This window comes from Rhodamnia argentea, chromosome 9 (assembly GCF_020921035.1).
Source record: "Rhodamnia argentea isolate NSW1041297 chromosome 9, ASM2092103v1, whole genome shotgun sequence".
In the NCBI taxonomy this organism is placed as follows: domain Eukaryota; kingdom Viridiplantae; phylum Streptophyta; class Magnoliopsida; order Myrtales; family Myrtaceae; genus Rhodamnia; species Rhodamnia argentea.
This window is the reverse complement of record NC_063158.1, coordinates 17,886,257-17,909,174: the sequence shown is the minus strand read 5'-3', so window position 1 is coordinate 17,909,174 and position 22,918 is coordinate 17,886,257. Positions and strand designations below refer to the sequence as shown.

At 43.4% G+C, this 22,918-nt stretch overlaps 1 pseudogene; it reads right to left on the bottom strand.

Moving 5' to 3' along the window:
* Positions 1-20,559: 20,559 nt before the first annotated feature.
* LOC115726334 lies at positions 20,560-22,918 on the bottom strand (annotated as a pseudogene).

Below are 22,918 nucleotides of genomic sequence, written 5' to 3'. Positions count from 1 at the left end.
CTTCTTCATTTGATTTGATTGATTTTGATTGCTTTGATTGTGTTTTTTAATTTTCCGATTGTGATTGTTAGGAATAGAAAATCCCCATCCGCATGAATACCTAGAACTGTTAGAACCTACCTCACCCGATATCGCATCTGCATGAACTCGTAGGTTAGAAAATCACTCAACATCGGTAATCGAAAGGGCGTCAATTTGAAATTTGGCGTAACCAAGTCCCCGGATCCAAAAATCTCCGGTTTTCGCGGAACCGAACGGTTTCTCCCGACCGCTCGGTAAGGTTTTCCGATCGTACCTTCCAATAAATCGATCGGTGGCGACTCCAAATTGCATGTACACCTCGCACATGCCACCCGACCACACAAGGTCAATTTCGATATTTGATAAATTTTACCCGACATCGCGATTCGAGTAATGGGTCTTGGGAGGGACCCGCGATCCCAAAAAAATAAATATAAATAAAAAATGGGATCGGCTCGTTAACCCTACTCGCCCCGCCGGACTCACGACGGAACCCGACGGAGAGGGTCGCGACAGACCAGCGACTCCGTTGGGGAAATATAAAAGGACTTAAGCCGATAAAAATGTTGATTGTTTTCTAACCTCGTTTTTCCGCAGATGCTCTTGAAGATGAGGTACGTTCACTAACAAAAATTGTTAAATGTTGATGCGGATGGGAGTTATAAGGGGTGGCGTCCGTGCTAACCATTTTTTGATGCGGATATGGAGTTTTGGATTGTTTGTTTATTTATGCAAATTTAGAAGCGGTGTTTTGAATATAAATTGTGATGCATATCTTGCATATTTTGAGGATCACGACACTGCACACACAAGCGCCTAAACCCGAGCCGCGAAATCACCTTCTAGGTCGCCATAGATAGGGATCGGTATGCGAAGCTCTTGTGTTTGATTGCACTTGGGTTGACCATACTTGATCCCGCTCGCTATGCAAGATTGATGGTCCTACCCACTTGTTGTTTGATTGCGCTTGTGGGCGGCCCATCGATTTGTATAGCGGGAGCCTTTTTAGGTCCATACCCGAGGCTTTTTGATTTCTTTAGAGTTGAACCTCACTTGTCTCATGCGCATGTGAAATGGACGGTTGGTACACCTAAAACCAAAAACCAAAAAAAGAGTAACATCGGTTGGTAAGGCTTTCTACCCTCTTTATTTTGAACTTGTAAATTTAAATTTTGCATATCATGCATTTTCACGACATATCATCACAATTTGTAAGATCGTTTAAGTGATCGGGGTTGAAGGTCAAATTTTCCTTTTTAGATAGATGGCGCCCCGAGGTCATGTTGATATACCCGACGTATTCACATGGGAGCGGAGGACCGTTCAACGCGAGGACCGAGTACCCGATACATTCCGAGTTTTCGGATTTGTTCACGGACGAGAGCTCAATGGACGGAACCGCATCCGTAGCGAGAGTTGCGATTATACCCGATGTGGACGATATTTGGAGCTCGAGCGCGAGAAAGAAAGAATTTGGGAGTTGTATATGAAATTGGCGAAGAAGCCTCGTGCGACCAAGACGGCCCCAAAACACTCCCCGATTAAGAAGAAGGAAGTTATCACCATACCCTCCGATGACGAAGAAGATGTCAAGCTTCCCGAGATAGTGGAGATTTCATCCGATGAGGATACCGTCCCGATTGTCTAGATTAGTACGACTTTGGGGCATTTTCTAGATTTTATTATATTTTGAGTCGATTATGTACCTTTTATCGACATTTATTGTCCGAACATCTTTAGATACTTTCATGTTCTATCTATTTCGACTTTATTGTATTAGACTTGTAAATTCCATGAGTTGTCAAATTTTGAGTGACTTTCTACCCCGATTACGCTTAAACGATCCTAATCAAATTACATGCCATCTTTGGGTGAGATTAGGTCCATAATTACCCTATTTGGTTTATTTGGGTCAAGTGGGAGTAGTTGACCCTCATGTTTCCAAAAGATGACATGGAATCAGGTTAGCACATTTGCATCACATTTCATGCATATGCATAATAAACTGTGGTAATTGACTTTAGGATCATCATTTTTGCATTTTTAGATCATGGGGAATGGAGACATCAAAGTCATCCCAATACCGCGCAAGGAACTCGCTATATGGTGGGATCGCTTCGACATCGTCAACAAAGCCTATGTGGAAGGACGTTTGGGACGACTTGTAGATTTGATCAAAGTGGAATACCAACCGGCGCTCATTCAAGCACTAGCCAAGGCATGGGACGCGCGCACAATGACATTCAACTTTCGAGGATTGGAATTGACCCCTACGCTTGAGGAGTATACCGCTATTATCGGGGCCAAATTTGAAGAACGTATAGCTCAACCCCCTTTGGACATGGACTCCACTCGTTCGCTATCGAGTTTCCTTCCCCTTAAAACTTCCGAGATTGAAAAAGTTTACAAATCCAATTCTAACAAGTTCACCTTCTCGTTCCTTTTCGACAATTATTCCTCTTTACCCACGTAAACCGACTATAAATCGGGAAAGGTGTTCATCTTGGCTTTCTTTGCATTTGTCCTATTCCCGACTTCTAGAACTACCTTTGACCCCTCCATAACCCATATAGCCAGACAAGCATGTTGTCGCTGGGATTATTCGTACATGATCTTAGCTGAGACCTTCCTCTCCCTAAATCGTTCCAAATCTTCAAAAAAGGCTGTTTTCCAAGCGTCTAGCGGATTACTCCACTTGTGGTTCACCTCTCATATAAAGACTTTCCAACTCCGAGTGGGGTGCTATGAGATCAATGAGCACGTCCACCCTCTTAGATCCTTTCTTAAGTGTCAATCCCTTGTACCCAAATATTCATTTAAAAAGTGGGTTGAGCTATTGGATAATTTGAAACCCGAACATATTAGGTGGCGTCTGACTTGGCCCAAGATCGTGGAGGCTCGCATTTGGGGTATTGAAGATAACCCTATTCCCTTATTGGGATGTACCGGCGCTGTGGCGTATTACCCCATTCGAGTGGTGAGGCAATTTGGAGTTCTACAAGAGATACCACCGGATGTTTGTCTCGGGATTTTCTCATTTGATATAACACGAGGAAAGCTCACTAAGGAAACAAAGGAGTCGTATCGGGCTCGGATCAAGCTTATTCTTCATGCTTTGAAGAATTCCCCATCGCAACAAGTTGAATGGCCGGACTATTTGGACGACGAGATGAACGTTCACGGGGCCTCCAAGGAGTATAACCGGAAGTTTAAGGAGTATCGTCAATCAACGGTCGAGCCATATGTACCCGAGTGCGTATCTCCTCGGATTGAAGATGTGGAGTCATATGAGCCAGAGTACATAGTACCATACGTACCGGGAGTAGAGCTGTACATTCCCGAAGATCCAGAGCAGTGGATGTCGGCGGAAGGAGAAGACCCATACTTGTGGGATTCCGATGGATCAGAAGAACAAGAAGAGTGGAAGCGTCCTCGACTTGGATGGATCCATTCCCCCATTTAGATTTTACATATTTGTTATCTTTTAGATACTTTTGAACAATTTGGTTTGTAATAAATACATACTATTTCTTTTATGAGCATTTCATGCATACACATAGAAAAGTCAATTACCACGGATCAATGTCTCCAATCCTTTAATATTTCCCATACCGATTTGATATCCCGAAAACATGTGAGTGACAAATACGAGGACTCGTAGCAAGACGCGCAAATTAAGGATGGAACAAGAGGAGCTCGCACCTCGTGTGGGTAATCTGGAAAACCAAATGAATGTGATCGCCACAATGGTGGCGGAGATGAAGGCAATGATGATTGCAAGCTAGGGGAGATACCCCGTCGATCCTAATTTTCAGGCCCCCGCGGGGTCATCCGATGGAGCGAACGCTAATCCGGCGCCCCGCCGCTAATCCAACTCTGAATCCGGAAAGACCGCCTAAGGATCCTCCTGTTGTGATAGATTTGGAAAAGAAAGAGAAACAGGTCCTCAAAATGGAAGAGGAGATAAGAAGGCTTGCTAAGATCGAAGAGTGCTTGGCGAGTCGGGGTTATGAACTCTCGAGGTTCGACAAGGTTGCACCGTCCGAAAAGGTAGAGGTTCCCGCTGATTACAAGGAACCGGACTTTGTGAGGAGATATAATGGGACCGGGTGTCCCAAGGCGCACTTGAAGTATTATTTGCGCCGAATGTCGCAATTCTCCGACAACATCCCACTACCGGTTAACACCTTCCCGGAGAGCCTATCCGGGGCAGCCTTGGCGTGGTTTATTGAATTAGAGCCAGAGAGGCTCGCCGATTGGGATAAACTGGCGGACGAGTTCCTTCGGCAATACAAGTTTAACACTTTGACCGCCCTAACTAGGGAGGACCTTTTAAGGACCGTAAAGGGAAAGAGCGAGGCCGTTCGCGCCTACGCCCGCAGATGGAGGGCATTGGGCAGACAGGTAAAGCCGCCCGTCCCGGAAGAGGAACTAATAGACCTGTTTCTCAAGGCCCTTCCATTTGAATTTTTCGACAAGCCGAACACCTCCGGGTGTCAGACATTTGCGCACCCGATCAAGGTGGCGGAGCGCCACGAGTGGGCATTAAGAGAAAAGAAGATACCCGAGGCGCCTTTCAAACGCCAATACCCTTTGAGAAGGGATAATAGGGAGCAAACCGGAGAAGTAGCTTTTATCCCTAACCCGCCAAAGCCCAGAAATTTCTCGCCTTCAATCCCTACCCAAGGAACGTCCTCCTGGACCGCTTCCAAACCACCGGAATTCAGAAAAAAGAACCAGATTGTTTTCACCCCACTACCCCGACCCTTGTCCAAATTGTTACCCATGCTGTTGGAGAATCGCTTAGTTGCAAAAGAGCCACCTAGAGCTCACCCGCCAAGATTTCCCGGGTATGATGAGACCCGCACATGCGTATACTATATGGGAGAAAGGGGGCATAACGCGGACAACTGTCTCGCTTTGAAGTTCAAGGTGCAAGCATTGATCGACGGAAAAGTTCTAGAGTTTGATAAAGCTGAACCAAATGTGCAGCAGAACCCGCTACCCGAGCATCGCGAGGTGAACGCGATTTTTGGAGGTGAAGAGGAAGAGGTTCCGGAGTTCATAGTGGATATGGATAAAATGCGGGATGTCTTGACGTTGGCCTCGCAATACCCCGAAGGAGAGAGTATTTCCCCGGAACAAAAAGAAGCTTGCTTGGAAAAGCCGATTAACCCGGGCGTCATAGGAAAAATGGAAGACGTCGCTTTCAAGGGGACCTACGTGGCGGTGAACATGCTATCTCAAGAATTTGCGATGAAACCTACGAGGGGAGCTATTTTGAAAATACCCTCGGGATATTTGACGAGCATCAAAGATAGCCAAGAAATTGAAGAGATAGACGAATATGAGATTCGTCTGGATAAAGCACGCCGAGGCGATAAAAGATTTATGTAGAAAGCCCTAGAAAGGGGCGAAATAGTTGACAACCTGGGGGAAAATAGTGGCGGTTACAACTTTAAAGTGCTATATTCGGCGCCCCCGAGTTTCTTTGTCAATTCTGGAGATGTAGTCCCCGATGGGTGGGGTGGAATGGATGACCTCGCAAGTGATGAATTTGTGGGAACGGTCGATGAAGTTAAAGACCAAGCGGCTCCTCAGAATGAGCAGGTGAATCGGGAGTCCAATGTGCGACTTTCTAATTTGGAGACCCATATGCGACATTTAACAACCATGGTGGCGGAATTATCGCAATTGATGGCTAAGAATGGCGCCACAAGAATAGAAGAGAATATGCAGATTTTGGAGATACGGCGGGTTATAGACACACAAAATCGAAAGATCGCTCTCTTGGAAGAGCAAGGAGACAATGTGTCGAGGAAAATGGATGAGTCGAAGGAACCGATTACGCCACTCACCCAAGCAAGAAATGTTCCACCCCAAGGCGTGAACCCGAGAGTGGTCTTCCGCACAAAGTATGATGGCGCCGGGTGTCCTCCGGCGCATATATCATACTATCTTCGCCAAATGGTTGGCCACCATGAAGATGACGAAACGCTGATCCGGAATTTCGGACATAGTTTAACGGGCCCCGCACTAGCATGGTTTCGATTAATTGACCTAGACCGGGTCTCGAGCCGGGAAGATTTATCGGAGCACTTCTTACGCCACTTTGAAGTTGGAATTAGGGGTTATTTCACTAAGGCCAATTTGCTGAATATCAGGAAATATGAAGATGAGAGTTTTGAACTCTTTGCGAGGAGATGGAAGAAACATGTCGTGATGGTACAACCGCCGCCGTCGGAGAGAGAAATGCTGGAGTTCGTATCGAAGTCACTTCCGGTGGAATACTTTGACCGTATGTATGCGTACACTTACTCGTCGTTCCAACATTTGGTGGAGATTGGTATGAGAATTGAAGGGATTATTCTAAGAGTCAGAAGAGAAAGGCAGAGGGATCTGGATGAAGAAAATGCCACGCTGGTAAGACCGGGTCCGTAACATAACCCCGAGGATGTTCATGAGGATGAAATGATCGGGATGATAGATACCCCAATTCGTTTCGTGATTGATTTGAACAAAGTTGATAGCTGGGAGTTGGAAGCTTCTAGTTCAGAAAAACCATCAACATCCGAATCACTACCGGAAAAGATCATACTTGGTGAGGATTAAATTATCGCCTGTGGAAGAGTACAACTCAATGGCAGTTCACTGGGATTATGGAACGGGCGAGATTGACGCCATAATGAGATCCGGAAGGTGTTATCCCCCGAGAGAAGCGGATTCTGAAAAGAGAGTCCCAACTCGGAAGAGGTTGAGAAGTTGCAATCGGTCGTGAGGACCGGTGAATATGAGGTCGTTGACCAATCATGGAAAATGCCCGCACAAATTTCCTTACTGGATCTCTTCAAAAATTCTGAAAAGCACAAAGATGCCCTTTTGAAAGTGCTGGATGAGGTGCATGTTCCAGAAACAATTAACGAAGTGCAACTAGGAGACTTTGTGGGTGCTATCCTTCCGAAGGACCGGATATCCTTTTCGGACGAAGACTTCCCGAAAGAAGGGCGGGTCCACAACAAAGCCCTTTACATAGCTGTGAGGTGTCACGGGAATGAGGTTCCTCGCGTCCCGATCGATAATGGTTCTGCTTTTAACCGGTGTCCTCTAAGCACTTTGAGAAGCTTGGGGATCAATGAAGATTTTGTGAGGACATCCAAGGCCACCATCCGATCATTTGATGGAGTCTCCAAGAATGTTGTAAGAGAGATTGAGCTGGACATTGACATTGGACCGGTAACTTTCTCTATACCGTTCCAAGTATTGGACATTCCAAGCGCCTTCACCCCGCTCCCGGGAAGACCGTGGATCCATGTGTCCGGAGCGGTACCTTCCTCCCCGCATCAAAAGTTAAAATTCGTGGTCAAGGGTCGCTTGATCACCGTCTATGGCGAGACGGGACATCGAGCCGCTTTAAAAGGGATGGTTCCATACATTGAGCCTTCAAAGGAGGAGGAGCTGAGTTATCATACCTTCGACATTGTATCCGTCATGCATGTGTCACCGGATGCAAAGGTGGCTACATCAGAGCTTTCGAGACCCGCGACTATGGCGGGAAAAGTGCTACTCTCGAATGGATTTATTCCAGGTGCTGGATTAGGGAAATATGGTCGTGGAATCCTTAACCCTTTGAATTTGAGCTCAAATGACCACAAGGTTGGTCCGGGTTATAATGGAATGGTAAAGAATAATACAGGTCGAGGCCGAGGTCGAAACAAGTGTTATGGAGACCGTGGACGCCGTGAACGCCAAGGTGGCCATTTTATAGGCACCGATGCATGGAAGGCCAAAGGGAAGATATTCCTAAACCCCTTATTCGAGGTATTCTCTAAAGGAGGCAAATGGCTGGAAGATGAGGACATCTCCGAGGATGCAGAGCCGGACTTATTCAACCCGTTCCTGGATAATCGGGTGAACGTGATAATTGATTGGTTGGACGATGATTTCCCCACCCCCGAGTAAAAGGCTCTTTCTGAACTTTACCGCTTAATGCATTTTGATTACTGCATTTGTTTTTGAAGCTTTTATCTGTTTTAGCACCCTTTGGATCACATGCTGTGATCCAGGAAGTGCGATCTTGTATTGTTCTTAGTTGTATCTATTAATGAAAATCATCACAAATTTGATTACGGACATGTGGAGCAACGGATTGGTCCGATGATGACAATCGATTCTACCATGAGGCTTGAGGCCTAATCCGCCATATGATCTTGGGTTTTAAATAGCTTTTGAGAACCAGGATGTCCGGAAGATCGTGGACTAGTTCTCCTTTCTTTGTCTAAAAAATTGAAATTTGAAAAATGTCTTCATGATAAAAATCATGCATCCTTCAATTTTATCATCTTTGAATACTAACCTTTCATGGTGCATTTCGGGCATGTCATCCCACCCATACATAACAAGTTAATATGTGACTCAGATCAGCTCGATGATTATGCATGCGAAGTTGATATAGACGAGGTTGATGTGAGCGATATCAAGAAAGAATGAGATTGTTTTGAAGAATCTAAACCCCATATCTCCGAAGAACCCATTACTATTAATTTGGGAGATTCTGACTGCGTCAAGGAAGTGAAAATAGGAGGACACTTGTCCGCAGCAGATGTTTTAAGAATGACGGCATTGCTCAAGGAATATCAAGATATTTTTGCCTGGTCATATGCTGACATGCCGGGTCTAGATCGTGAAATTGTGGAGCATACTCTACCCACAAATCCTTCTTGCACACCAAGAAATCAATCACCCAGAAGAATGAATCCTGAATTGGCGGATAAGATCAAGGAAGAGGTGATGAAGCTCCTTAAGGTTGGATTTATCGAGGCTATCCCATATGCTGATTGGGTCGCCAACATCGTACCAGTTAAGAAGAAGGACGGGAGAATTAGAATATGCGTGGATTATCGGGACTTGAACAAAGCTAGTCCCAAGGATGATTTTCCCTTACCGCACATTGATGTGCTCGTCGACGATCGTCTTGGCTTTGAATTATTCTCCTTTATGGATGGATTCTCGGGATATAATCAGATCATGCTGAAGGAAGAAGATAAGATCAAGACCTCATTCACTACACAATGGGGAACCTTCTTTTACAAGGTAATGCCCTTTGGATTGAAGAATGCAGGGGCAACATATCAAAGGGCTATGGTGACCCTTTTTCATGACATGATACATAAGGAGATTGAGGTCTATGTGGACGATATGATTGCCAAGTCCAAGCCTGGAGAAGACCATGTTAAAGTGTTGAAGAAGTTATTTGATCGATTGAGAAAGTATAAGCTCAAGTTGAATCCTGCGAAATGCGTATTTGGCGCAAGATCCGGAAAGCTGCTAGGGTTCGTGGTGAGCAGCCGTGGTATTGAGATTGACCCCTCCAAGATCAAAGCTATATGGGAAATAGGGACTCCTTCTACTGTTAAGGAAGTAAGTGGCTTACTTGGAAGATTGAATTATATATCCAGATTTATATCTCAACTATCAGAAACGGCGAAACCCTTTTTCAAGCTCCCGAAGAAAGGCGCAAAAGTAAAATGGGATGCAGAATGTCAACAAGCATTTGAGAAGATCAAGGAATATTTGGTACAACCTCCAGTGTTGGTACCTCCCATCCCTAACGTTCTTTTAACTCTATATCCGACGGTTAATGATGAGTCCTTGGGAACTTTATTAGCTCAAACTAACCCCAAGGATCGTAAAGAGCGGGCCATATATTATTTGAGCAAAAAGTTCACAACGCCTGAAGCCAAGTACCGGGCAGTGGAAAGAACTTGCGTAGCATTGGTCCGGGTCCTCCACAGATTGAGGCAGTATACGCCGCACTATCATGTAGAACCGGTCACCGAGAATGACCCCATCAAATACCTTTTGGAGAAGCCAACATTGCTAGGAAAGATGGCTAAATGGCAAATACTGCTTTCGTAGTTCGATATCAAAACCTCTCCCCAAAAGTCTGTCAGGGGAAGAGCAATTGCCGACATGCTAGCCGAGAATCCTCCTAAGGATGTTTTAGAGCAAAACAAGGGAGGTCAAATCCCGAACATATCCGAAGACAAATGGACAATGTATTTTGACGGCGCAGTGAACCTCACTGGATCGTGTACAGGCGCAGTTCTGATATCCCCTAAAGATCAACATTATCCGGTTTCAGCTAAGTTGGTATTTCCATGCACCAATAACATTTCTGAATATGAAGCCTGCATACTAGGATTACAATTGGCCATCTCATTAAAGGTGAAGAAGCTACTGGTATATGGAGATTCCATGTTAATCATTTTACAAACTCAAGGGGAGTGGAAGACAAAGGATCCCAAGCTTATTCCTTATCATAAGTACCTCGAGGAGCCGATCCAACATTTTGAGGAGATCACTTTTGAATATCCGCCAAGAACTCAGAATCACTTCGCAGATGCTCTGGCCACTTTATTAGCCATGTTACAAGTGCAAGATGGCCTTGAAATAGAGCCATTAAGGATTGACATCTTGGAGCAACTTGCATACTGCATGGTCATTGAAGAAGAACTGGATGAAGAACCGTGGTATCATGACATCAAGAATTACCTATTGAAGGGCGAATTCCCGCAGGACAGTCAACCGAGAAGATAAGAAATACATAAGTAAGATGGCATCTAAATTCTTCCTCAGCGGACAGATCTTATACAAGATATCCTTTGACTCGGTCCTGCCGAGGTGCGTGAACTCGAAAGAAGCAAATCTCATTATGAAAGAGATTCATGAAGGAGAGTGCGGGCCGCATATGAACGGTCATCTTCTCGCCAAGAAGATCATGAGACTCGGCTATTACTGGATGACTATCGAGTCGGATTGCAACCAACATGTTAGATCCTATCATCAATGTCAGGTGTACGGCGACAAGATAAATGCGCCGCTAACCGAGCTACATCAAATGTCGAACCCCCGGCCATTCCGCATGTGGGGAATTGATATGATTGGCCCTATCAACCCGAAGGCCTCCAACGGTCATCGTTTCATTCCTGTTGCTATTGATTATTTCACCAAATGGATTGAAGCCAACTCATATGCCAATGTTATTGCAAATAGCGTGGCTAAATTCATCAAGAGAGATATTATTTCAAGATATGGAGTTCCAAGAGCCATCATCACCGACAATGGCTCCAATTTGAACAACAAGGTTGTCGATCAACTATTAGAACAATTTAAGGTACGACACCTTAATTTTTCACCTTACCGCCCACAAATGAATGGAGTCGTGGAAGCGGCGAACAAGAACATCAAGAAGATATTAGCTAAAACCGCCGAGAAATATCGAGATTGGCATGAGAGATTGCCATATGCTCTCATGGCCTACCGAACTTCGATTCGTACTTCAACCGGGGCAACTCCCTACTCTTTGGTATACGGTATGGAAGCAGTCCTACCAGTAAAGGTGGAAATCCCCTCTTTAAGGATTCTGTCTCGGGTAGAACTCACGGAAGATGAGTGGAGCCGACAGAGACATGAACAATTGAATTTGATTGATGAAAAACGATTAAGGGCCATCTGCCATGGTCAAAGCTATCAGAAGAAAGTAGCCAGAGCTTTTAACAAGAAGGTCAAGCCCAGAAATTTTGAAACAGGGATGTTAGTTGTGAAGAAAATGCTCCCAAATACCCAACATCCAGGAGGAAAATTTATGCCAAATTATGAAGGCCCCTACGTGATTCAGAAGGTCTTATCCGGGGGAGCTCTTATACTTGTAAACATGGATGGAGAAGAGTTGGCAAGTCCAGTGAATTCGGATGCCGTGAAGAGATATTTTCCTTGAAATAAATTGAGCTTCGGAGCGATTGATGAGCAGATCCGAGTCACATAGAATTTTGCATTCGCATGACATCTGCATACATGCATTTGCATACGTCCGTATTTTGTAGGTGAACTAGGAATCATGAAGAACCTTGCGGAATAACCGATCCAAAACAGGGAAGTTATTTGTTATTTTGGATTACAGATTTTGAACATCTTCAACTAATTGATTCCTTTTCTTTTTACAGGAAACGGGAGTCGTTGTCCGAAGTAGATGAGAAGAAATCACTTCGGGATTTGAAATTTTGAACATCTTTATCTGATTGATTCCTTTTGTTTCTACAGGAAACAGGAGTTAACATCCGGAGGAGATGAGAAGAAATCGCTTCGGAACTTAAAATTTTGAATATCTTGAACTGACTTGTTTCCTTTTGTTTTTACAGGAAACGGGAGTCGACATCCGGAGGAGATGAGAAGAAATCACTTCGGGATTTAAAATTTTGAACATCTTTAACTGATTGTTTCCTTTTGTTCTTTTACAGGGGATAAAAGTCAATATTTGAAGAAAACAGGTTTGAGGTTCTCCTCCTTTACAAAGTATTTTCATACATTGTCATGCTTAAAAAATTTTAAAAATTTTGGATTCGTGAAGCTACAAGGCCCTTTCAAAGAGACATTCATTACAAGTTTCAGAAACATCTTTTGAATATATCTTTTGATGAGAACATTTTGCAAATGATGAATTTTGATGAAACGCCCTAAGTTTCTATAAAAAGGGCATGTTTTGAAAGCCTTTCAAAAGAATGATCCTTCAGATGAAAAGAGGCAGGCATTATCCTCAAACACGTCCCCGATACACTTGACCGGTGAGTGAGAGTGGTAGAGCGAAAGAGCTTAATTTTGGGACGTAGGGATCATTCGCGGTGATTACATGGATTGAAGTGATGAAAGGCATTTCCATTTCAAAATTATCCATACACATTTATATCCCTTGATAACCAATCCGAACCAAAAAGGGAGGATTTTATGAATATAACCCTGCCAAGAACCACCCCACACTGGGGCATATTTGGAGGTTCATTGGATGATTCCTTGGAGAAAAGATCGGGTAAGACTTTATTGTGCTAACCCGCATCAATCTTTTTTTGATAGCTTCAGGTGATTTCTCGCAGAGACTTGGAACACCTCAAAGTGAAGAAAAGGATTTCATTTCTATATCCCTAAACCCTTATCCTTTGAAGAGCCAATTTGAGCCATTGAATATTCATTTCTAAACCCTTGTTGGTGATCACCTCCCCACACTGGGGCAAACAAAGGAATTACCAGCAATGAGTCAAAAAGTATGATCGGAAGAATTTTTGATACTAGTCTCAAAAGAGCTAGTCAATGCAAAAAGATGACGAGGAATGAAAAGGCTAGAAAAAAGCAAAGTGCCTGGTAAAAGCAAGGCCAAAAGCCCATGAAAAGAGCACCCCGAAAAGGGGCAAATCCTCAAGAAAAATCATCAAGATGAAAAGAAGAAAATCCTCAAAGTCAATTGAAGAAAGAATGATCATGAATCTATTGCAAAAACAAATGAATGCTGGAAAAATATCAAGGTGATCACCAAAGTTCACCCCTCTTTCTCAAAATATGGCCATTCTTAAAGAGCCCGCCTTAAACCAAGATACAACCCGTCACCAAAACTTTTCCGATCTAAGAGGTGTTTCAGGTTGATGCAAGAAATCATACAGGAAGCTACCGCTTAAAGAGGTAAGTACAATCCTGTCTTATCATGACTTCAGGGTTCTTGACTTGTAAACCCGAAGAAGCTATTGTCGATCAAGATTCATTTCTAAGCCTCAAAATGAATATCCTTTGATAAGCCTTTGACCCGGCCCGAATTACGGTCCCTTTTAAAACGCCTTCTCTGATTAGTCGGATTGTATGCATCTCGAATGATCCCGAAACCTCAAGGTTAGGTTTTCTGTGAGCAGATTTGAATTTTAAGAAAAGCCTTCCCAAATGGTGAGAAGCCCTCTTGGATGAAGGAAAACCCTTTTGAAAAACTTTTAAAACACCCTTTTTTTGTAAAACACTCGGGATGTGTCATTCAAAATCCATCCCCAGTGAAAATATGAACTTGTGATTGGATACATTTCTCTCGCAATTATTCTTTGAAAATTTGTTTGGAATTCTTGAGTTTCTCTCCAAAACTTGAAATTGTTATTCTAACGATATTTGATTGAACTTTCTGCGGGTTCCCCGGTGATCCCAAATCCTCGGAAAAGTTACATTTTAAAGATTTGACTAACTTGGATTTTCTGCGGGTCTTCCGGCATCCCCGTGTCCTCGAATCCTCTTTTAGAAAATTTGAAATAGGGTTTGAGCTCCGTAGGTACACTAGTCAACCTAGGTCCTCGGATGCCACCCTCTCGCACGGTGAGTAGCTGGATAGACGAAAGCCGATCTGCTTATTTGAAAATTTGAAATAGGGTTTGAGCTCTGTAGGTACACTAGTCAACCTAGGTCCTCGAATGGCACCCTCTCAGACGGTGAGTAGCTGGAGAGACAAAAACCGATCTGCTTTTTAGAAAATTTAAAATAGGGTTTGAGCTTCAGTTGGTACACTAGTCAACCTAGGTCCTCGAATGGCACCTTCTCGGACGGTGAGTAGCCGGATAGACGAAAGCCGATCCGCTTTTTAGATGGTGAGTCCCCGCATGGAGGATAGCCAATCTCTTTTTAAATAGGTGAAACCCCTTTGTTACAAGGGTGAACCTCCCCTTCCGGACGGTGAGTAGCTGCATAGACGAAAGCCGATCTGTGTTTTAGATGGTGAGTCCCCGCATGGAGGATAGCCAATCTCTTTTTAAATAGGTGAAACCCCTTTGTTACAAGGGTGAACCTCCTTTCCAGACGGTGAGTAGCTTCCTAGATGAAAGCCGATCTGCCCTCTTTTAAATGATGAGTCCCCAGTGGATAGTCAAACCCATTTTGAATAGGTGAAACCCCTTTGTTACAAGGGTGAACCTTCCCCACAAATCTTCAAACCACCGCTCGACACCGGACGGACGTTGACCATTGCAAAATCTCGCCAAACCGTCCATAGGTAATTCCGTACACTCAACTTTTCAACCTCGGATCGACAAATCTCAAACCATAAACAGGTGAGCTACGGGTAAGTCTCCCTCTTCTTATCTCTCTTTCATATAAATGAGCATGAACTCAAACAATTCCCCACGGAGTTAGAACTTTAATGGCAGAGATAAGGCAATTGAATGTCAAGACTTATTTTCTTTAGATTTTTTCCCAGCAGAGTCGATTAAGGATTCAGGTGTCACCTTGTCTTTGAAAGCAACCTCTAACCGAGATTACTTTCAAAGAGGGGCAATTGTTGACACCCGATTTTTAATCGCTTTTTCTTTAGTTTTATTTTCCAAAATTCACTAAAAATTCACAAAAAATCAAAAAAATTAAAAAAATCAACATTGGAAGCCTTGGCCAAGCTTAAGGAACCAATTTGGAACAAAAAATAATTTTTCATATTTTTCGCATTTTTTAATATTTTAGGAAAATAGGAAAATACTTGAAAATTCATAAAAAAAATACTTTTCGAGGTCACAAAAATACAGAAAAATGTCCAATATTTCTCTTTTAATTCCCTTTTCATATTGACCTCAAGAAAAATTAAAAGTTGAGTTCAATTTTAGGTGTTCCTTCACAATGCCTAAGGTTGAATTTGCACAAAAAATACCAATTGAGTCTTTTTATTTGCAATTTTTGCACATTTTAAGTTTTGACATTCAATTGCAGTCCCTTTGAACTTCAATTTGATCAATTGCACCTACAATTGCGCGAATTGCACGAATTGCACAAAATTTCCAAAGAATCTTGCAATTTAGTCCCTCAATTCTTCAATTTTTGAAATTACTTTCAATTGAGGGACCTTCATAGCAAAATTGGACCACCCCTAAGGTTTTGATACATTCTAAATCAATTGGCATAGGTATCATGGTCCAATTTGGTCAAATTGACATCCAATTGAACATTTCCCTAATTTGGACAAATTGAAAAATTTGGGGTTTTTGTACAAATTGGTAGAAAATTTTGGGTAAAATTGCATTTCTAGATAATATACAAGCCCCTAAGTCCAATTTTGAAGATTAATTTCAAAAATTCTTTACCGTTTTTGATTAATTTCAAAAATTGTGCATAAAACACTGTCCGAACCGGTTCGGACCGGTCTGATCACCGGTCGGACCGGTCGAACCGGTCCAAACAAAGTCGTCTTCCCCAAATCAAGTCCGCGAGTTGCAGCTTTGGACAGTGAGATTCAACGGCCAAATTGAAGGTTAATTCGCGTGTAATTGATGCAATTGACTTGGGTCTTTTGTTATGTAGGTCAAGAGGAATTGATTGCCACCGGCGGCGTGATCAATGGCCGCCGGAGCACGGCGAAATCGCCGGTCAAAGGCTCGGCGCACACAAAAGTCAACACTTCGTAAAAATACACAAATTTGAGCTCAATTCGCGACTAACGGAGGGCTAAACGGAATGTGTGGTGATGGCCGTCTCCGTCCAACTTCCGGCGAGCCAAAAATCACGTGGGTGGCACGTGAATCACCCTCGGCCAGCTCACACCCGACGCGCCAAATTTCAAAGATCCACTATAAAAGCCAGCGAAGATTCTAGAAAGAGGGGAGGCTCATTTGCTCGCACAACCAACAAACTAGAGAGAGAAAGAGAGAGTGAGAGGTGAGAGAAGCTCTCGCGAGCTTTACTATAGCTCGCCGGAGTTCGAACTGCGCAACTTCGGCCCGGCGAATCCAGGCCAAATCGGAACGTCGGACCACCGCAGGACGTTCGCCGAAGCTACCAGGAGTCGATCGCACCGACCGGATCGGCTCAAGACCTTCAAAAACGGTGAGTCGATCCTCGGACTTCAACTCTGCACGATCATGGCATATCATTCCTTCATGCGTGATTTCTTAAATTGATTTGTGCCTTTTGCTCCTCGACCACTTCTAACCACGATCGCATCTTGTTTGTGCATCGATTTTGTGTGAAAACCCCGAGTCGAACCTCCATCACAGCTCGGTCTGGCCGAACATTGGCCAGACCTTTCTGGCCATCGTGAGTCCGATCGGGACTCGAGCTAAGTCTCCTCAACTCATCTTCTAGCTTCTGTGTGAAGAAATTTAGTTATTATGTCCAATATTGCTTGATTGATCGTTCGTAGTTTATACCTGTGCGAACTTGATTCTTAGTGATTCAGTGGATAGAATTGTCTGAGTTTCGAATATGTTGATCTGAGAGGAATTTAGAGTTGATTGGCGGTGGTTTTACACCGATCCGGCGAGATCTCACCGTTGGATCTCGCCGGAAGCTTTCCGACCGTTCATTAGCGTCGTCGAGAGGTTGAAGACGACGGGCTGAGCTGGCAAGTCAAACGATCGGCTCCGAGGTGGCATCGTGTGATTGGGCCGGCTCGGATGCGAGCCGCCGGCCGTTGGCGCGAACGAGCCGACTCAGATCCGATCCAACGGCCGAGATAAATTGTTGGATTTGATTCTCAGCCGTTGGATTAGTTTTTATATTTTCTGTTAATTAGTTTTTTCGTTAATAAATAGGAAAAATCAAAACGGTGCCGTTTCAGCCATTTGATGCGTCGTCGTTTAGGTTAGTTAGGCGAGTCAACGGCTCGGATTAAATCGAGGTTGAATCCCGACCGTTGGTTCAATAAGGCTATGCGGCGTCGTTCGATTTAGTAGGTGTCGACGGCTTGGATTAGATCTCAAGTCAATCGTGACCGTTCGTTCATTACTAAGTGACACGGCGTCGTTTTGTTTCGGAGACGTCTACGGCTCAGATCAAGTCTCAAAGTTTAATCGTGGCCGTTCGTCCCTTTAGTTGATACGGTGCCGTTTTCAGTAGGAAGGATAATGCGGTGTCGTTTTTGTTTAGATGAATTGACGGCTGAGATTGATTTCAAGATTGATCTCACCCGTCCGTTTTTTTTTATGTATTCCCAAATTAGGAAATAGGTTTAGAAAATCAAAAAAAGAAATAGGTATATACGTATACGGCACCGTATAGGGTCTGACCGGGTCTACGGGCAGTCGGACCAGGTTGACCCGGTTGACCCGGTCCGGTTTATTAATAAAAAATAATAAAAAAAATAAAAAAAATTTCCAAAAATCCAAAAAAAATCACAAAAATACTTGGAAAATTCATAAAAATTCCCAGATTTTCACAAAAAATTTCTAAAAATTTCTAGATCGATTCGGGACTCATAAAGTCTGGATCAAAAATTTTGAGACTTCGAGGGTCGATCTATGTCGATCCGGAAAATTCCCGACATTTTTGAAAAATAGATAAAAAATTCAAAAAATTAGAAAAATTAGAAAAATTCCATAAAATCACAAAAAAATGGGAAATGGCCACATTCAACTGGCCAAATCAAAAATTTGTGATTTTCGGGTCCCGAACCACAAAAATGACCATTCTACCCTTCCGGGCCTTCCGCCCCAAATTTTCACCAAATCACCCCGAAACTTAAATTTGAAATTTCTGTGGGCCGATAGGGCCATATTAGACTTCTTCATTTGATTTGATTGATTTTGATTGCTTTGATTGTGCTTTTTAATTTTTTGATTGTGATTGTTAGGAATAGAAAATCCTCATCCGCATGAATACCTAGAACTGTTAGAACCTACCTCACCCGATATCGCATCTGCATGAACTCGTAGGTTAGAAAATCACTCAACATCGGTAACCGAAAGGGCGTCAATTTGAAATTTGGCGTAACCAAGTCCCCGGACCCAAAATCTCTCGGTTTTCGCGGAACCAAACGGTTTCTCCCGACCGCTCGGTAAGGTTTTCCGATCGTACCTTCCAATAAATCGATCGGTGGCGACTCCAAATTGCATGTACACCTCGCACATGCCACCCGACCACACAAGGTCAATTTCGATATTTGATAAATTTTACTCGACATCGCGATTCGAGTAATGGGTCTTGGGAGGGACCCGCGATCCCAAAAAAATAAATATAAATAAAAAATGGGATCGGCTCGTTAACCCTACTCGCCCCGCCGGACCCCCGACGGAACCCGACGGAGAGGGTCGCGACAAATGTAAATTAAGGCTTCCCTAATATAGCCCTAGAGGCTTAGAGAATGGGTGATTAGCGTTCCTAGGTGATTTGGGAGAGATTGGAGACGATTTGCTAGAAGGTAAAAATTATTATTTTTGGAAAGATCAGGGGTCAAAAAATCCAAAATAGGTATTGGCCAGTTGATTGTAGCAATTTCCTATTTTTTGGGATTTTTGGGATTTTTTCGGGACAAATTGTCAGAATGGAAAAATCTTCATTTTTCGGAAGATTCGGGAGCGAAAACACCCAAAATAGGTCTTGGCCAGTTGATTGTAGCCACTTCCTATTTTTTGGGATTTTTGTTTTTGGAATTTTTTTGAAATATTCCAATTATTTTTGAATTTTTTAATGAATTTTTTAATATATTTTTAATGATTTTTTCCGAATTTTCTAACTTTTTTTTATTAATTTATCCGAATTTTTTAATTATTAAAAAAAAAATCCAGACAGGGTCAACCTGGCCCACGCCTCTCGGGCGCCCGGCCCGGACTGTAAGGGTCCAAACCGGCCTAAAACGACATAGTTTGCAAAATTTTTCTATTTTTTTATATCAATTTTCAAATTATTAGCAAATAACCCCATCGGATACTCTAGGATGTGCCATGTGGCTTGCTTGATGTGTCCGATCTTGATTTAATAATATGATTTAAAAAGAGGGATTTGACGGCTCTCATGGCGCCACGTGGCACAACGATTGTCATCAGATCAAATTTTTGAAAATCAATTTTTTATTTTCTGAAAAATCCCAATCTCGACACGTGGCATGATTTCCACCGTTGGATCAAGGGTTTTGTTTTTTTCTTTCTTTTTTTAATCTTTTTTATTACTGTCAACCCCTGCTGACGTGGACGCCACGCGACGCCACGTCATCGCCAAGTTGACAGTTGACCGGTCAACGGGCGTTGACTGATCAGACTTCTCGAGGTTGAAGAAGATCGACAGACGACTGAGGGCTTACCAGCGACGATCAATGGTGAGATCTTGTCCGATTTGGTCGATCTTGGTGTCGTTGGAATCGTCTTGACGTCAGCTATCACATATAAAAAAATGAGCACGATCCAACGGTGAAAACTATATGAAAACAGCAAGAACAGGTCCGGTTGTGGCGAAGATCTGGCGCGCATTTCACATGATATCATGGGCACAATTGGTTTAGGACCTTTTGGATAATTATCCTGAGCTCTAGCTTTCTAAACCCAAATAACATTTTAGGCAAACCGTAGATCGCCAGGCCCACTAATTTTGAATTAAAGAAAAAGTAAGTCTTACACCATTCGGTCAACTCTAGCTAGTAATGGTCTAAAAATCGGTCTATTTCACACCAAGGAAGACTCATATTTAAGTGGGACTTTACTTTTGTAAATATTTTCCAACCTGCCTTTGAAATTCTAGCCCCTCATATTCCATTCGGCCGGCTAAATTTGAGTTAGAAGATTGGATCCTCAACCAAATTTGTTACCTCTAGGGATTAGGGGGTTGAGAATGGATAAAAGCTACCGAGACCAAATTGGCCTCAACTTCTACGAATCGAGATTAAGTCGAGTATTAAAGATTTAGCGTGCCGATATTCTGCCCGCCCACCCACTAAATATGAGTTAAGAAAGGGCATTCCTTTTCCCGAATTGTCTTTGGAACGGCACATAGGAGAATAGAAAGGAATGATGGTGCTATAACAGGAATGGAATGGAATGAATGAATCACACTAATTCAGAACTCCAAAGGTGCACTTGATATCACAGCATCCAACAGAGATCCAGTTTTCTCGGGTTCGACTAGTAGGATTTCGAGTCTTGATTCTTGTGACCCTGGCATTCTTCTCCAGCTCCTCCAATGCTTTCCACAGTTTCAGATCAAGAAAGTCCGGGATGACAAAAGCGGCCCCAGCTTCCGTCAGCAGTTTCTCCGGATTCCCCGTTCCTAACGCCGCAACAGGCACCAGCCGCAACTCCAGCTTTGGTTCCCAAAACCGAGTCCTTCAATGCCACAGAAAGTGATTAGGATGCAGATGCAAAGAAGCTAAAGGATATCAGGGCAGCACAGAACTTAGGTTGTTTGAACCTGGAGGCAAATGCGGCGACATCATAGGCAGAGGCATACAGCATTGTCCTAATCGAGAGATGGGCAGAAAACAAACTTGAGGAAGCTGAGTGGTACCTCAAACACAAAAGCGTGCTTTTCAGACACTCCAAGCACTTTCAGGACCTTCAAGTATGAGTCTGGAAAGGGTTTCGCCCGTTCACATTCACTCCCGATCACAAGAGTCTCAAAGAACTCGTTAAGGCCTAGCAGGGAGAGCATGAGTTTTGGCATTTGGTCGAGGAGCATTCGTCACAGCTGCTCGTCTCACGCCCTTGCCTTCAATCCACTTAAGAAGCTTGCACAACCCTTTGACAGGTCCCAGCTTTTCAGATGCCAATCTGTTTGCTCAGTCGATATGAATCGAAATTTAGCACCTGAAAATTAGATTGTCACCTCTAGGGAAAAGAACAAAGAAGACTTATGGTGACTCTGATGGCTTTTCTCTTTACCCTGTATCTGTAACCTGCTGTTTAGAATCTTAAATTCTGGTTGCCTGCATGTCTTGTCCTTCTCCAAACAAAACTTGTCCTGGCATTGGGTGACTTTCGAAAATTATGCAATCTATGACCGAACGTTACAAAAGAGAGAATTAGCAACAGAACTCTGTGACATCTATGATGAAGCAGCCGCTGCTTGAGGCATTTGGGTTCAACAATTTGTGGACTGAACCTATCATGCGTGGCTCTCAAAAGTGTCCTGAGGACAACTTATTTCATCGCTCTATCCTCCTTGATATTTACCGTGGTAGTATGAAACTATATTTAAGGACTAGGAACAATACCTTCGGAACATATATTCTTTGTCTTCCATAAATTTGTAGATCTTTTGAATCTCCCAATCGGGAAACAGGACATGACAAAGCTCTTCATTGCGCATGCCACTCATTTTCTTGACATAGAACTCCTCGGTGATCAGAATGCCCACATTAAAGCCGACCCACGAGGCATTCTACAGTTTCAGGCCACGCTGCAGAGGGATGTACTTCTTATGTGATTGAAATATGACATCTGAAAACTGGAGGCAAGCGGATCAATTAGTCACCTCTCAAAGCATTTCTCGGAAGGCATAGTAATGGATGGGATCCGAATCACAAAGCGTGCCATCGATGTCGAAAAGTGTTGCTTCCAGCGGTGCAAGAGCAGCAAGAGAACTTTCACTGTCGAAGATGAAAAAGATATCTCCATGACTACATTGGTAGCTCTTTGGCCGGACAATCACATGAACATTCAAAGTGCTGGAGAACTATTTTGATTGCATTGCCTTGTCATGTTGCCTTACCTTTCTACTATTGGAATACTGCGGCCGGGCATGCCTCACCATTGAAAAATTCGACAAGCGGAAAGGGTATCAGATCCCAGTTCCTAGATTAAAGCGACTGACCAATCCCTGCCCTCTTTTTCAGATGGCACATCAAGTGCTAATAGTAAGTCGGCAACACTAACAAACTAAGCCTTGTACGTTACTGTGCTCGGCTATGAATTTCAAAAGTCTTTTAATACTTGATTAAAAACTCTGACTATGCCATGGCCAGACTGGCCTTATTGTGAATTGTGGCGTAAGGTTAGTGCAGTACTATGAAGTATACCAACGCATTCTCATTTTGATGCTCGGAGAACACAAGGGTAGAACAGAACACGAACCTGGACAAAGAGTGAGAAGTATTTGCAGGAGCCGACATCCTAGTGACAGATATACTGCTAGCATGCTTCCACTTCGGAGAAGTCGAGGTTGAATGATGTGACCTGAGGAACTGGTCCGAGAGGCCGAGGTCGCCGTGGTGTCGAGGAAGGCGAAGATGGAACGTCGCAGATTGCTTATTATTGCCCAAAGATACTCTTCTGATTGTCAGTCCGAGAGAGAGAGAGAGAGAGAGGGCTAAATGAAATGGAATTTCAATGGTAGTTGCTCCTCCCTTCGCCTGGAACAT